Here is an 18,274-nt window from a genome sequence, read left to right on the forward strand (position 1 = left end):
TCAGTTTTCTTGCGTGTCCTCTTGTTTTTGTTTCCCCCGCCAGTCTGAAGAATCTGCCCCTCTCCACCCTCTCTATACCCTTCATGATCTTGTAAGTTTCTATCATGTCCCCTCTAAGTCTCCGTTTTTCCAGAGAAAAGAGCCCCAGTTTCTCCAGCCTCTCAGCATATGAGAGGCCTTCCATGCCCCTTATCATTTTTGTTGCTCTTCTCTGGACCCTCTCGAGTGTCGCTATATCCTTTTTAAGGTACGGCGACCAGCATCGAACGCAGTATTCCAGATGCGGGCGTACCATCGCCCGATATAGCGGCAGGATAACTTCTTTGGTTCTGGTAGTGATTCCTTTTTTAATAATTCCCAACATTCTGTTCGCCTTCTTGGAGGACGCTGCGCATTGTGCTCCCAACTTCATTGATTGGTCCACTAAAACCCCCAAGTCCCTTTCTAGGTTGCTCTTCCCCAATACCCTCCCCCCCATCGTGTAGCTGAACATCGGGTTTCCTTTCCCTATGTGCAAGACTTTGCATTTCTTTACATTGAAACACATTTGCCATTTATTTGCCCATTCACTCTGTTCAAGTCCCTTTGTAGTTCTTCACATTCTTCAACAGTTCTAACTCTACTGGAGAGTTTTGTGTCGTCCGCAAATTTTATGACTTCGCACTTCGTCCCCACTTCCAGGTCATTAATTAATATATTGAACAACAGTGGTCCCAGCACTGACCTCTGCGGGACACCGCTCGTGACTGCTTCCCAGTCAGAGTAGTGGACATCTACATTGTGAACACCTAAAGTTAGACGTCCTTTTTCAGAATTTGCCCCTAAGTATAATTCCATAAGGAAGGCACCAACATTTAGGAGGGGGGAATTCATCAACAGACGCTAACTATTTAGCGTGCGCTAAACACATAATGGGTGTTTTTTGTGTTATGGTGCTGTTAGCATGCACTAACATGGTTGATGTCTGTTGACGAATTCCCCCCTTAGGGGCATAAGTTATCAATGTAGGCTGCCATTCAGACATGTTATTTTGCCACTAACTATTTTAGTACAAGCACTAATTTATGCATAGAAACCTAGGGTTCTTTTACCAAGGCATGCTAGCCGTTTTAACGGGCACTAAATATTAGCGCTCGCTAAAATGGTTAGCACGCCTCAGTAAAAGGACCCCCTAGTTATGAATAACTGGGGTTATTTATATTTGGGGCTATTTAAATTTGATGTACAGTTTACAATATTTCAATAATAGTATAGAGTAAAGTGGGGGAGGAAAACTGGATTATAGGTGTATGGAAAAGAAAGAACTATGAGTATATTATAGAAAAGTAGGATGGAGAAAGGGAAAGTGGGGATGCTGTCAAGTTATCATGGCAGGCCCTATGTCAGCTGTCCTTGGAAGAAGAAACCAGAAAGAAAGATAATCAATTTACCTGAATGAAGGACTCTGGCTGAATGCATTGTTGAAAAGGAATATTATATGTTAAGTGACAGACAGAAGGAATAACCAGGAGATGTTGCTGGGATGAGTAAAGTGTTCTTAGAGGGGTGTGGAGGGCATAATCAAAAGATATGTCTAAGTCCGATTTGACCGTAGGGCACTAGTTGCCCAAAGTACACCCAAAAAATATTTTTTGGGAAAATTATCTATCAGTACGTCCAAATGTTTGACCATCCAGACCACCACTACGTCTCTCTTTATACCACATTCTTGACCAAAAATTTGTCCAAATCCTAAACGCCCAGAACAAGACCTTTTGGACATGGGAGGGGCCAGCATTGTGATGGACTGGCCAAACAGACATGGCAACACAGCAGTGGGGGTGAATGTTACAAAAAGGGTGCAATATAAACATCTCATTAGAACTCCCTTAAAGGATATATGGTGAGCCCTCCAAAACACCCCAAACCCACTATACCCACCTGCCTACAACCCCAGTAGTCCTTATGGCTGCAGGTGCCACCTATATAGGAGTACAGTAGGTTTTTGGAGGGCTTACATTTTCCACCATGAATGTAGTAGTTAGAGTGGCTTATGGGCCTGGGTCCTCCTCTCTAATGTTCAGTAGCCCCCCCCCCAACCTACTTAAGCCACCTCTGTGCAGCTCTACTAGGTTTTCCTATAGCAGGTGCTGATGTTCCGGAGGCAGGTATGCGTGTTTTTATTCGGAACTTTGTGAAGGTGCAATGGGGTCAATGAACACAGGGGGAGCATATGGGGGTCTTTATTTTGTCCCTGAAGTTGTTATCTGGTCAGTTTTGGCACGTATACTTGCTTTTACATCGTCTAACTTACAACGTATAAGTTTTGCCTAGGAAACCTAGTTAAATATTTGATTATCCCTGCAGGATGACTAAGTGTAGGTCAGCCCATATCTTGCCCACATCCCACCCTAACCACTCCTCCAGATACGCACCTTTCAGCTCTGGGTGCACAGTGGGATTTAGAGGCCTAAAAATTCCCTGGATACGTCCAAAAAGCCATTTCAATTAATCGGCACTTTGACAACCAGTCTTTTAGGATGACTCGGGTGGGTTTTTAGTCATATTTAAGTTTCGATTATGAGCCCTATAGGATGTAAGATAATGATCAAGAAAAAAATGAATATTAGTTTGGTAGATATTAAATACTAAGGTCATTTTACAAGTTGAGTTATTTTAGCACAGGATCTCATTGCATAAAATGGGACTTTCTTCCGTTCACTGTCTTTCTTTCCTTTTGAATATTGTATTTCTTCCCTGCCTTCCCCTTCGTACCAGCATGTCTGTATCATTGTGGTTACCTGAGTAATTTTAGATTTTTAGCCTTTTTTATATGTACACTGCTTAGACATATTATAAGCGGTATATCAAAAAAAAAAATTTTAATATCTTTATTGATTTTCAAGTAGTAACAGTGCAATACATATGAATCTGAACGTATAACAAATCAAGAAAAGCACTGTGAACTTACAAATATTCAAAAGTAATCTTTCCCCCCACCCCCTTTACTTAATCAAAAATATAAATGCAATTATCCTTCCAATAACCCACTCTTATTTAAACTAGTAATACATTCCCACCCTGGATGTGTAAGGAAATCAGACAAAAATTAAAGAGAAATGACAACTATATAGAAGCAATAAAAGATGCCAGTGGGCCCCACACCAAGTTAAATACATTACTGTGCCCCAAGATGTCAGCATTCATTTTTTCATATTTGTAGCTGAATGGTGAGACCTTAGCTAGAACTTCAACAGAACGAGACTTGGGAGTGATCATCAGCGCAGACATGAAAACTGCTGATCATGTGGAGAAGGCTTCATCTAAGGCAAGACAGTTGTTAGGTTGCATCCACAGGAGTTTCGTCAGCCGGAAGCCTGAAGTCATAATGCCATTATACAGAACCATGGTGAGACCTCATTTGGAATACTGTGTGCAATTCTGGAGGCCACACTACCGAAAAGATGTGAGAGTAGAGTCGGTGCAACGGATGGCCACCAGGATGGTCTCAGGGATCAAGGATCTATCGTACGAGGAAAGGCTGAAAAATTTGCGGCTGTACTCACTCGAGGAACGTAGGGAGAGAGGAGACATGATCGAGACGTTTAAGTATATTACCGGCCGTATCGAGATGGAAGAAGAGATTCTCTTTCTCAAAGGACCCTCAGCCACAAGAAGGCATCCGCTCAAACTCAGGGGAGGGAAATTTCATGGCGACACCAGGAAATATTTCTTCACCGAGAGTGGTTGATCCTTGGAACGAGCTCCCGGTGCAGGTGATCGAGGCAAACAGCGTGCAAGAATTTAAGAGCAAATGGGATGCCCATGTGGGATCCCTTAGAGGGTTAAGCCAAGAGAACCTGTCACCAGGAGTGGGATCCCTAGGATAGTAGACTTGGGGGTGGGTCAGTAGAGTGGGCAGACCTGATGGGCTATGGCCCTTATCTGCCGTCATCTTCTATGTTTCTATGTTTCTAAGTTCGCCCACCAGAAAGGAAAGTTAAGTCGATAACTATGATAACTAGACTTAACAGTAGCCCATGTTGAGATCTTCCTCCCTTAGGCACTGAAAATGTCCATAAAAGATTAGGATACCTACATACATATACCCATGCACCTAAATGCAATGGTGTATAGTTTGAAGGGGGGCAAACACGGGTGAAATCTGGGTGGAGCATGGCATGGGTAGGGTGCACAAATATGCATATAAATGATAGACTACTATACTTTACCACATGTGTGTGTGTGATTATTATTATTATTTTGTTGTTGTTGTTAGAAATCTAGGCATGAGCATTTTCACCAGCTCTATGACTGGTATTTGCTCTGCTTCTCTTATACACTAGCTTTTACAAAGCTTTGGTTGAGGTTTATACTGCGGGCAGGCGAGGTAAATGCTCCAACACTCATAGAATTCCTATAAGCATCAGAGCATTTACCTCTCGGCCCACAGTAAAATCCTCTTAGCTTGGTAAAAGGAGCCCATAATCTATAAAGGCAGGTAAGCACTTATTTTCCTTCACAGACTCCAAAAACTGCAGATGTCTTCTTCGTGGCTAAAAATAGGCACCTCTTTATCAAATTATCCTCCATGTATTTTGTTATACATATAAAATAAAAAGAAGAAAAAAAATTGATCAATTTGACTGTATGTCTCTCGCCTTAACTGACTATAACTATCTAGCAATAATTTATATAAAATGACCATGCAGTAGGCAAGGCAAAATTGTATGTTAGCTGTCTTATTAACCTGTCTGAAAATCTATTTTTTACGTTCAACTGAAGATATGAAAAGAAAAAATTCTGAACATTTTTATGCATCTACAAAAGGAAAATGACATTTCCTATGTGGACAGTAAAAGCAATTTTCCACATTCATTGGGTCAGATGCTTTAAAAGGTTTCCTTCATTTTGTGTATGGGAAAAATGCTCAGTACATCTGGCTCCTTGAAGGGGAGCAATTTGTTCTTGAGTTTTATTATCAGCCACTTGTTTTCCTTTTTCAGTTATTCATTCCCACCAAGCAAATTATATGGAGAGGCAATAGGGACTATTTTTAAATTCTATTGCTATCCAATTACATTTCAAAACAACTGCAAGAATTACACAAGCTAGTATTGTTTTTATTTTCTTCTCTTTTTCCTTCAGTCTTTTAAAACTCTTTAAAACAAAGTCACTGGCGTAAAAAAAAAAAGTAAATTAGAAAGTATAATTATTATCTTTGGCAGATGGAATGGTTTGTAACTCTGCACTGAACATAATCCCGGGCGCTTATATTACTGAGGTCACATTTCAATTTATTCTGTTTCCCAGTAAAATCTACAAAATGAATGAATCAGAAGAAATTTCTAGGAAGTACTTATTTTTGGCATTTCTGCAACATACCATATACAAAAGCTACTGAAAAGTTCTCAGCCCAACCCAAAAAGTTGGGACGTCTCCATTAAAGGATATACTCTTTTACTAAACCGTGCTAGTGGTTTTAGCGTGGGGAGCTGCGCTGAATGACCCGCGCTGCTCCTGACACTCATAAAAACTCTATGAGCATCGGGAGCAGCGTGGGCCATTCAGCGTGGCTCCCCACGCTAAAACCGCTAGCGCGGTTTAGTAGAAGAAGGGGTTAGGAGTCCTTTTACTAAGGTACACTAGCTGTTGTAGCGCACGCTAAAAGGTAACGCGTCCATAGACTATAATGGACGCATTAGCATTTAGCGCATGCTAATATTTAGCGTGCGCTATAATGGCTTGCGTACCTTAGGGTTCCTTTTACTAAGGTGCACTAGCATTTTTAGCGCATGCAGCAGATTAGCGCGCACTAACCCCACGCTATGCGGCTAGAGCTAACGCCAGTTCAATGCTGGCATTAGCATCTAGCACACGCGGCATTGTAGTGTGCGCTATTCCACGCATTAATGCCTTAACGCAGCTTAGTAAAAGAAGCCCTTAGTAAAAGGACACATTAGTCCTGTGATTTTTCACTTTTTTTCTTTCTGTTGGATAAATACGTAACAAAAAGTGGAAAATCTCTGGACTAAGTGTATAGCCCTTGATGGAAATTACCCTAACTTTCACCCTCCCTTTTACGAAGCTGCATTAGGCTATTTTATCACCAGCTGTGGCGATATTAGCTCCAACGATCATAGAATTCCTGTGAACACTGGAGCTAATACCGCTGCGGCTGGCGATAAAAAAGTCTAATGCAGCTTCGTGAAAAGGCTTTTTTTTTTTAGTTGGGCTGAGAACTTTCCAGCTGCCCCTCGTACAATGAAATTTATGAGACATGATTGATGAAACTTCTAGAGGAAGTTTTAATATAAAATTAGGAGATGATTAAATCTACATTATTGTGGTTTTCAAAACTTGAAAATGCTTTAAACAGGGGTCCCCAAAGTCCCGAATCCAGTCGGGTTTTCAGGATTTCCCCAATAAATATGCATTGAAAGCAGTGCATGCACATAGATCTCATACATATTCATTAGGGAAATCCTGAAAACCCGACTGGATTCGGCCCTCAAGGAGGGACTTTGGGGACCCCCTGCTTTAGAATGATAAAGAATTGTAAGAAAGTGCTATCAACCCATAAATTGCAATAATTGTATAAACATTCTGCTGCATGGTTGGGCATGGAGCCAAATGCCAGAGTGGTTTGTACTTGGTGAATAATAAAACATAGAAACATAGAAAAATGAAGACAGATGGAGGGAAATTCTGTAAGAGCCACCTAAAGTTAGGCTCTGGGAAGTGCCTAGATCACGCCTGCTAGGGCCTATCTAAATTGTTTTAATCAGCTTTAAGTGGCTTTACTAGGGACTTCCATAGACACAATTCTCATCGCAGATGGGCCTTGGAAATGTAGGCAATGAAAACCCTGGCCTACATTTCTGGTGCCTATCTATGCCATGGTCACGATTCTATAAACAGTGCCGTTGTTTGAATGACATGTGATTGAACTGTTTTTATGAGCGGCTGCCGATCACTGTGCTGCTTATAAAATCTGGGTCTTAGGCCCTATTCTATAAATTGTCATGTATGTTTTCACACGGGACTGCTATTTTTGCCCTGTTTTGGTGCCCTCCATTCATTTTAGCGCATGGACCGGATTAGCATGCTCAAGAGGAGGCTATTCCGCGCGTTAAGGCCCTAATGCACCTTTGTAGCAGGAGCCCAAAGTCTTAAACTTGTGACCAGTCAGATGCAAGCCCTGCTAGAATTCTAGATAAACTAAAAAAAACAAGGGTAAAAGTAGAAACCCGGCATGAAAATTCCAGGATCTTCCAGGATGAGTTTGAGGAAGATAATATAAGCCACCACCAGGGGAGCTCTAGAGGCCCCTGGTCTACTGCTGACACTGCCAGATCAGGACACGCCCCTAGGGTTGATAAGCCAGCAGTGGCATTCAAACAGGGAAGCCGGTTAGGGAGGAAGTTTGGGTCTTGCCTCCCTAAAGATCCACCTAAGCCAAACAGGGATAACCGTCCTGTTCCCATGGATTGGACTGAGGCTGAACCAGCTAAGGACTTGCCAGGTCTCAGTGAGGAACCTATGGATTTTGAGGAAGCCTGTGCTGGCTTGGAATGCAATTATCCTGAGAGTATGCAGGTGGACTTGGCTTGTTGCCACAAACAGTGAGTGTGATTGCTGTTGAACTGTTTGTGTGCTGTTTTTCTTTTTCTTTTCTCTAAATTGTTGATTTTTGGTTTAGTGTGAGAAAGCTTGGAGAAGATTGGGGAGAGGTTTTGCTTCCACCTTGGGAGGGAATTTTGAAAAGCTATCTGTATGCTTTAATTTGCAAAACCTAATGCTATCTCCTATTCCTGGCATTACCCTAAACCTGCCAGAGGCTTTATTTAGTTTTAAGCACTGTGGAATTGCTGGAACTAGTGCACTGAACTGTGTTTTTGTATATTGCACAAACTACTTGGGAGTAGGCTTGTGCTGACTGAGGAGAGCTGAACCCTCAGCTGCCATTTGTGACTTTATTTTGGTTTTTTGCCTTTTGCATTTTGCTTTGCTGGTGTTTTGGCCTACTGACATTGGCATCTTTTCTGAAGAACTGTTTAACTTTAATTTGGAGATCAGTAAAGCTGAATTATGTTTTCATGAACCTGATTTGTGAGTTTTGATTTTCTGGTTAATTCCAGTCCAGTCCTGCAGGGTGACTCCATGCCGGGTCACACGCTAAGGAACTGTGTTTTGTAGCCACCAGTATTTCTACTGAGCCCTGCTCTGGGCTACAGGGGTGGCCACATATTGAATCCTATAACAGACAGGCAACCAATGATATTTCAAATACAAAGGGGTAACCCTATCAAATTTCTTTTTTAAACCCAATAATTTGATCACGGTATTTTAAATTGTCTGTAATCTCCTAAAATTAAGAACATAAGAACTGCCATCTCCGGATCAGACCTTCGGTCCATCAAGTCCGGCGATCCGCACATGCGGAGGCCCAGCCAGGTGTACACCTGGCGTATTTTAGTTAGCCATATCCCTCTATGCCTCTCGTAAGGAGATGTGCATCTAGTTTGCTTTTAAATCCTAGAACCTTCTCTGGGAGATCATTCCAGCTGTCCACCACTCGTTGCGTGAAGCAGAACTTCCTGATATTTGTCCTGGACTTGTCCCCCCTTAGCTTCAGTCCATGTCCTCTTGTCCGTGTCACATTGGACATTGTAAATAATTTTTTTTTCTGCTCTATTTTGCTTATATAGTTAGAGATTAACTACATGAATTAGTGTTTACTGTGTGCTAACTATTTAAATACTACCAAGCCTGTTAATGTGGTTCTGTGCTAGCAGTTAATGTAGCGTAAACTGGTTTAGATTCAAACAGTTTTTATTGATGCAAACATCATCAAAAATAACAAATACAACATCAAAGCACATCAATAATGCATCAACTATAATAATATAATATACATAATAAAAGACAAATTCCACTTTCAATAAACCCCCACTTTATCTATATGTGTTTGAACCTCTACCATCCCTCTCTACACCCACCCCTCCCCACCCAATAGTACTCTCTTCCCAATGATACTCTCTATTTAACTAAATAAAAGCCCAATTAAGAGACCCAACTTAAAATCGCACTACGGCCCTTAGGATGCAAATCTTGCAAATATGAATCCCAGATTTGTATAAATAACATCTTTCGCTTTCTTATAATTCCAGCATCTCTAGCTTCCCAAATGGCCAACTGATGTAATTGGTTCCGCCAATGCCAAAACCTCGGAGGATCAGGGATCGTCCAATATTGAAGTATACATTTTCTAGCCAAGAGACTCATTTTCCTACACAACGCCCTATTTCCTTTAGGCAAATGGCCAAAAGCTTCTGGCAAGGGTAAACTGGTTTAATAAAAGTTGCCCTTATTTCTAGCACATGTTAACATACTTTAAATTTAATCCTTACATTGCTTATAATAAGACGATGGAGGTGAAGAGGGGATGAGAGCAAGTTCAAAGAGAGAAAAAGAAGGGAGAAATCAAAGGGAAGGATGGGTAGACAAGCTAGAAAAATAACATGGAAGGGAACAGGAAAATAGATATGAAGGAAGGAGAGAAAGAAAATGGAGGAGGAAGAGGGGGAAAATAGGGAAAGTATAAGGTAGAGAATAAATGGGGCTGGAGACTGGAAAGTTTGAAACAAAGGATATAGTTTACACCCCTCCCCCCTTTTTTTTTTTTTTTTTTTACAAAGCTGCACTAGTGGCTGCCGCTTTGGGACTTTTATTTTGCCACACGAAAGCCACTAGCATGGCTTTGTAAAAAGGGGGGAGGAAGGATTAGTGAATAATAGAGGAAAGTGAGAAGGAAAAAAGCATAAAAGGACTAGAGGGCTCCTCATACTACGCTGCGCTAGCGGTTTTAGCATGCGCTTAGCGCATGCTGCAATGCCGCACGCACTAGACGTTGAGCTGGTGTTAGTTTTTGGTGCGTAACACGGGGTTAGCGCACGTGGCAATGTAGAGCAGGCTAAAAATGTAAACGCACCTTAGTAAAAGGAGCCCATAGTGAGATTGCTTATTTTATTTTATTTATAACCCGCCTTTCCCAAGGCGGCTCACAATGTAAACATACATAATAAAAAATACATGTAAAAAAAATGCAAACAAAATAAGTGACCAGCGCTTACGTAAGTGAAAATGCCTTAATGCCCATTTTTCATATTACAAAATAAATGTCTCCTCACTAACTTCTTAAACGCATCGAGATTACATTGCTTTCTAATGTACAAGGGTAGCTGATTCCATTCCTGGGATCCCTTACAGGAAAACATAGGGGTCCTTTTATTAAGGCGCGGTAGGCAGTTAACGCGCGGAATACCATGCATTCAACCACCTGCCGCGCTAGTCGCTAACGCCTCCATTGGCGAGGCGTTAGTTTTTTGGCTTGCCACGGGGGTTAGCGCGTGATGAAATGTCCGACGCGCTAACCCCCTTAGCGCGCCTTTGTAAAAGGACCCCATCGTTACACGTGAGGTATTCAGTCTCAGTTCCCTTACAGATGGCACAGACAAATCGCCATCATGGATAGAGCACAATTTTGATAAAGCCTGAATATAGTGAAAGAAGGGGACGGAGACATCGAAGGCCAAAAAAAGAGTAACCCCATTTTATTCCCGCTTCAGTGCCTGCATAAAATAGTTACATTGCCTGACGAATGTCAACAATAGCAATCAAAGAAAATCAGCACTGTAAACAATGAGAAATAACGTCTCTTAGCAACAAAGTTTTAATTATTTCTTGTTTGCTAACAAGCACCAACATAGAGCACTTGAGCAGTTTTTCTTCCAGCAGTGCGTTACCAAACACCATGAAATGACTCCTGTTCTAACTGGCTCTGGTTTCAAAATCATACAACTTGCAATTAATTTTATTAGTTCTTTAGAAGCAATTTGCTTTGAATAAGCCATAACTATGATTTGTTATTGTCATGCTGTTGTAGTACAGAATAATTATTTGTTTAAATAATGAAGTCATTGGGAAACAAATGATTTTCCGACAAACTAAAATTTAACATTGCTACTAATATAAAGGAAAATTGGGGCTCTAGAAAGGGTCCCAGGAGACCTCTTTAGAATTTTAAGTGAACAAGGAATAATATTACTAATTGAGATGGAGGATTGTGTGTTATTAAGATAACCGCAAAAGGCAGTATACTGGAGATATATGAAGATTTCTGGGCTTATAAAATGCATCTGACAGTTAAGCCAGAGGCACCAGTGATGACAGAGGATTTCAGATCTTGCCTTGTAAACTCTTTTAGCCTTAATTATGTTAAGAGTAAGCACCTGTATATATATAGAGAGAGTTTCTCACTGCTAAATAATTGATAAATGGTTAAATATTCAACTGTCAGTTCTATGCAGAAGATAACATTTATCTTCTGGAAGAAAAGAGTTCTAGCAAAATAATAACAATGGCCCCCTTTTATCAAGCTGCATTAGGGTGTTTTATCATTGGTCACTACGGTAACATCTCTGACGCTCATAGAATTCCTATGAGTGTCGAAGCTTTTACCGCAGCGGCCGGCAATAAAAAATCCTAACAAGGTTTGATAAAAGAGGGCCAATAATTGTTTTGCAGATTACCATATTTTTAAGTCCATAAGACACACTTTTTTCCCAAAAAAGTGGGTGGAAATGAAGATGTGTCTTATGGAATGAATATAACAACCCCCCTCAAACCCCCCCCCCCCCCACACACACACTGGAGCATCTCACTCTTGCTATTCTCGGGCTTTGTTGAGATAGAAATGGCAGCACACGCCCCTCAGCTTTTATACTAGCAGGTTCTGGAGCCAATGCAAACCATTGAACGTGAAACGCTGCTGCTGTCAGTGCTCTTGAGTGGGAGAATCGTCTTGGAAGGTACACGAGAGCTGCTGATCGGGGGAGGGAGAGTTAGAGATAACCTAGGCGCTGACAAGGGTCACTTTAAAGGAGGGAGCGAGCCCGGCACTCTTCCCCCGACAGCTGCTTGACAGGAATAAAGAGTTGCTTTCAAACTGCCTTCCCCCTCCTGACGCGTCCAAAAACTTTCACACCCCTACGCGCGTATGCGCACACTCACCAGTGGCAAGCAGCAAAGAGGCGTGTGTGTCTATCTACATTCCTAAGCACCAATGAGGAGGAAGGAAGTGTTTGCAGGAAGCACATGGCCTGGAGAGAGGTTGCAGCTAGATTCAGTGCTGGTCCGAAGGAAGAGGAAAAGAGAAAGAGCACTGGCACATCTTCCGGCTTTATAGATTTGGCTGGTTCCCATGATGCATCAAAACTCAGGGGCAGTCTTTCTCTCAGTGATGTCATGATTAGATTTTCTTGCAGACTTGGGGGGGGGGGGGGGGGGGGGACACAGGGGTATTGACACACCCCAGTCATACTTTTCTTTATTGGCCTGAGCTGCTGAATCTGGCCATATCTTTGTCCTGTGAAATGGCTCAGTCCTTTCAGAATCCAGTTAGAAATCATTTTTACTTTGTCCATAATTTCAAGCAAACTTAAATAATTTACTTCCAACAAACTAAATGGGAATATAAGATAAAAGCACACATTCTACTAAGGATGTAATAACTATAATAAATTACTATAATAAACTATATACAAAATACTTATTAAACCTTGAAAGAGAGGAAGAAAAAGGCAGAGAGGGAAAAGAGAGAGTGGTAATATATGACAAAGTGATATTTGTAAATAATATCACACTACAAGACCAATGGTCCATCTTGCCCAGTATCCTGTTTCTACAATGGCCAATCCAGGTCACAAGCACCAGGCAAAAACTCAAATAGTAGCAACATTCCATGCTACCGATCCCAGGTCAAGTATTATTTTGCACCATGCTTGTCTCAGTTGCAGACTATGGACTTTTCCTCCAGGAACTTGTCCAAACCTTTTTTAAACCCATCTACGTTAACCGCTGTTACCACATCCTCTGGCAACACGTTCCAAAGCTTAACTATTCTCTGAGTGAAAAACTATTTCCTCCTATTGCTTTTCAAAGTATTTCCCTGTAACTTCAGTGAGTGTACTCTAGCCTTTGTCATTTTGATGGTTTAAAAAATCAATTCACTTGTACCCGTTCTACACCACTCTGGATTTTGTAGACATAAGGATGTTGAGGCATGCAAGGTTACTGGCACATACAGCAGAATTAGCAATAATAATTTTTAAAAAGTAGATAAAAAGAGCATCCCAAGTTTTTAAATTAGTTCTGCAGCTAGGAACATTGCTGATTTATGGCTAGAGCGATGAAATACTGGGTCTCAAGTAAAACCTGCTATCTGTTAATGGGGACAGTAGGGATGAATTAAGTTACCCCAATATCCCCCTGACCTCAATTATACCCCTCCCCCAAACTCCACCACATCAAACATAACCCACTCATTATCTGACTCCCATCTCTTACTGAGAATCTCTCTGGTATCTAGTGGAGAAGAACCAACAATCCTCAGTTGTCCCTGCCTCCATCAGGCCCTTGGGTGAAAATGGTCAAGCTGCCCAATAAGAAGCATAAGGGAGTCTGTGGGAGGAAGGGGGATTTGGCTGATTTTCAAGTCTGGGAAGACTACTGTCAGATTTTGTACCTGTCTCTTGATTAACATCCCATAGTCCATCATTGTTCCTTCCCTTCCCCTCCTTCTCCCTCCAAAATGAGCAGCATTTCCTCTTCTATTTTGTTCCCTATCTTTCCTCATAATTTAGTATCTTCCTTTTTCTTTCCGACCGCTCTTAGTCTAGCATCTCCGCTTTGCTTCCATTTCCTACACCTGCTCTACTCTAGCATCTCCCTTCTTCTTCCCTTCTTTATTTAACACCATAGTCCAGAATCTTTTCTTACCCTTCCCTTCTGTAGAGAAAGAAAGAGAGAGACTAATCTTAGTGGGAAAGAGCAGGAAATAGAAGATGCAGGACTATGTGTGTGTGTGTGTGTGTGGTTGTGGTGGTGGTGGTGGGGGGGGTAACATGGATGCAGAACTCTAGCCCTGAGTCCAGTAACAGAGAAAACGTACAGAACTTAAACCCTGCCTTTCAAACCAAATATGGTTCATTATCTCTATTTCTGTGACAGATTAACTGCTGCTGATATTTATCTCCAACATGGTTCTGTGTATGCCACTTAGATTTATTAAGAACCAACAGAATACCAAATCTGCTTTGATTGTTTGTTTGAGTTTGGAAAATTTTCTTACTGTTCTATTACTATAGCCAAGTACAACAAGGACCTTCACATCTTTTAAGTGACCTATTCTATTTTAGTATATCCTGTCTAATCCCAAGAGGTGTGAGGCGGCTTTACAACTCAGAAGTCAATAAAGTTGTTGTTGAGAATTACAAATGGGTTCTCACATTACCCCTCTCCTCATGTCACTTCACTGGCTCCCCATCTGCTTCTGAATATAGTTCAAACTCCTCTTACTGACTTTCAAGAGCATTCACTCTGTAGCCCATCAATATTTCTCCTCATTTATCTTCTCCTATGCACCCTCTCATGAACTCCATTCATTGGGTCAGTCCCTCTTATCTGTTCCCTTCTCCTCCACTGCCAATTCCAGACTCTGTCCCTTCTTTCTTGTCACGCTGTATGCCTGGAAGAAGCTGACAGAGTCATGCCCCGTTACTAACAGTATTCAAATCCAAGCTAAAAGCCTACTTTTTTGAAGTTGCTTTCAACTCTTAACTCCCAATCACTGTCAGATACCTATAGCCATTGTATTGTTCCTTCTGCCAGAAACTACACAACCTGAAATGTCCTATCTGTCTTTCCAAATTAGATTGTAAATTCTTTTGAGCAGGGAACATCGATTGAATGTTAAATGTACAGTGCTGTGTACGCCTTTCAGCCCTAAAGAAATGATAAATAGTAGTAGTAATATTAGAACTGGAGGTAAAAATAGAACAATAAAAATTACAAGATTACTTATTCAGTCGGTTCATAGACAATGGCGTGAAAGACAAAGGCGCGCCCAGACAATTGAGCGCAGCGTGGAGACGCGCGCCGCTCAAAATGACTGTTTTTAGGGGCTCCGACGAGGGGTTTTGTTGGGGAACCCCCCCTTTACTAAATAGACATCGCGCCGGCGTTATGGTGGGTTTTGGGAGTTGTAACCCTCCACATTTTACTGTAAACTTAACTTTTTCCCTAAAAACAGGGAAAAAGTGAAGTTTTCAGTAAAATGTGGGGGGTTACAACCCCCACCCCCCCCCACAACGCCCCCACAACACGGCGCGATGTATATTAAGTAAAGTGGGGGGTTCCCCTCCCACGCCTCCCCATCGGAGCCCTAAAAACATGAATTTTGAGCGGCGCGCACCTCCGCGCTGCGCTCACTTGTCTGGGCGCGCCTTTGTCCCGGCGCGCTTTTGACCTGACACCTATTCAGTCAGATTTTCAGGCAGGAAATTTTCCAAAATTTATGGAAAGAATTTTAGGAAGATTTGTAATCTGAAAGAAAGAAATAAGCCAAAAGACTAAGGTCCCCTTTTACAAAGTCAAGGTAGCAAGTATGGTGTGGCAAATACGATACAGCCCATAGGAATTGGATGGGATGCATCGCATTACCGCAGCTTTGAAAAAGGGATCCTAAAAGTAAATGTTCACTCCAGCTTCCACCCTTCCTGTAGGCAAACTCTAATGCCTGAAAGAGTAGATTAGTTGAAATGCACTATGGAAATGTTAAAATGAATTTTTTTTTTTCCCCATAATGTGTTGTAGCCTGGGATTTGTACATTAAGGGGCTCATTTGCAAAAAGATAGATGTCTAAGGGCTCCTTTTACGAAGCCGCGTTAGCGGTTTAACGCACGTAATAGCGCATGTTAAACTGCCGGCCGCGCTAGACGCTAAAGCCAGGATTAAGCTGGCGTTAGTTCTAGCCGCTTAGCATGGGTTTAGCGCACGCTAAAAAGCTGAATGCGTTAAAACCGTTAATGCAGCTTCATAAGAGGAGCCCTAAAAGATGGGATAAATCGGCACTTGGATGTCTTACTAGTCAAAACATCCATGTGGGCATTTTCAAAACTGATTTTTTTTTAGACATCCTTCTGGTTGTTTTATCTCCAGTGCATCTAAATCTTAAGGGAGTATTGTCAGAGGTGTGTTTTGTGTTGGATTAGGGCAAGTTTAGATGTTTTACAGCGATAACCATTTTATAAAATGTCCAGGGCACAATTTGGACATTTTGGGCTAGGCCTGTTTTTAAAATGAATAAGGGCCAAAAAGGTACCCAAACTGACCAGATGACCACTGGAGGGATGAACATATGCCCCCCACCCCACAAACACACTTTCCCAGTGGTCACCAAATCTCATAAAAGATATAGCGGAATTAGGAAAGGTACAAAGAAGGCCAACAAAAATGATAAAAGCAATGAGATGACTTCCCAATGAGGAAAGGCTAAAGTGACTAGGGCTCTTCAACCTGAGAAGAGATGGCTCAGGGGAGATATAATAGAGGTCTATAAGATACTGAGTGAAATGGAACAGGTAGACATGAATCACTTGTTTATTCATTCCAAAAATGCTAGGATTAAGGGGCAAGCAATGAAACTGGTAAGAAGTAAATCTAAAAAAAAACAGAGAAAACATTTCTTCACTCAATGTGTAATTAAACTCTGGAATTTGTTGCCAAAGAATGTAGTAAAAGCAGTTAGCTTAGCAGGGTTTAAAAAAGGTTTGGCTAACTTTGTAAAAGAAAAGTCCATAAGCCATTATTAAGATGGATGGGAACATCCACTGCTTATTCCTATGCTAAGCAGCATTAAATCTGTTTTATATGCTTTGGGATCTTGCCCAGTACTTGTGACTATGGCAGCTATTGAAAACAGGATACTGGGCTTGAAGGACTTCCAATCTGTTCGAGTATAGCAACTCTTATGTTCTGGTTGATTTTATTAGTAGGCAAGCAGACTGGTATCTTTTAGCTGAACTTTCTAACTTCTGATACTTTAAAGAAAGGGATAGAATATTCAGGAAACATGTAGAACAGCAGGAATTTTCAGTATAATAGTGGGAGGCTCGGGTGGTAGCAGAATTCTCCTCTTTAAGACTGACATACTCCTTTGAAACCATGTCATGTTTACATCTCCTGCCTCTGACAGTTTTGTGCACTAGGGAGAGCCTTCAAGCCAAACTTGAGCAACATAGGTCTCAGGAATACTGAGCCTTTACTACTGTCAGTGCCTGAGATCTGATTGGCTCAGGCATTGACAGGAAAATGAAGCAGCTCAGACGTGCCACCATGAATGGCTCTGATTCCTCCTAAATGTAGCCCCAATAAAGCCTGGTGGTCTAGTGCCCCCCTTCCGTGCAATTGCCAACCCCCTGCCAATGCCCCATCCCATGCAGAACAGCAGGGATGCCCACTTCCTCCTGTTGCAGGGTCTGTGACCTCCCCTGACAGTAATCTCCCCCCAAATTCCCAATACCACACCAAGCCTGGTGGTCTAGTGGGCTGACCCCCCTCTGCCCCCTGACCCACATACCTTTTTTAGAAGACAAACAAGAGAGATGTTCCCTCCCACCATCAGGCCTGCTTCTTCAAAATGGTGGGCCTGAGATGCACCAGGGAGAGGCCTATATCCCTGATAGGCCCAGGTGCCTAAGGCTCCTTCCATAGGAAGGAGTCTTAGGTGCCTGGGCCAATCAGTTTCAGGTTCCTCCCTCCCAGTGTATCCCAGAGTACACCGGGAAGGAGCCTAAGGCCCTGATTGGTCCATGCGCCTAAAACCGCTCCCAAGGCCACTACGGGAAGGGGGTCTTAGGCACCTGGGCCAATCAGGGCCTTAGGCCCCTCCCTGGTCAATTCCAGGATGCACTAGGAAGGGGAAAGCCTGACATTTTGAAGAGGTAAGCCTGCCTACAGGAAGGAGTGAGCATCCCTCCTGCTAGTCTTCTGATAAAAGTAAGGGGGTCAGAGGTGGGTCAGAGGAGGGACGGCCCACTAAATCACCAGGCTTAGTGTGGTGGGGGCCGTCAGGGGGTACTCCGACATGGGGACCCCCTGACCCTGATATTGGGGGAGGGATACGGGTCGGTAAGGATCGGGGGGTCTTTTTTATATATAGGCGTAGCTCTTGTGTGTATGTTGTGCACATATAACAGCTGCACCCATTAAAAAAGGGGCTGCTTTTTGTTGTTGTTGTTTTGACAGGCAGGCAGGCAGGAGGGGAAGCTGTGAAGGTGGTTTTTCTTCTGAGCACAAATCATCCCCCACCCTCCCTTACCGGTGATTTTCCACACACATGGTATGCATATAATTTGAATGCTATTTTGCTGAGAATCGCCTCGGTATTTA

The sequence above is a fragment of the Geotrypetes seraphini genome, chromosome 1, assembly GCF_902459505.1.
Source record: "Geotrypetes seraphini chromosome 1, aGeoSer1.1, whole genome shotgun sequence".
In the NCBI taxonomy this organism is placed as follows: Eukaryota; Metazoa; Chordata; class Amphibia; order Gymnophiona; family Dermophiidae; genus Geotrypetes; species Geotrypetes seraphini.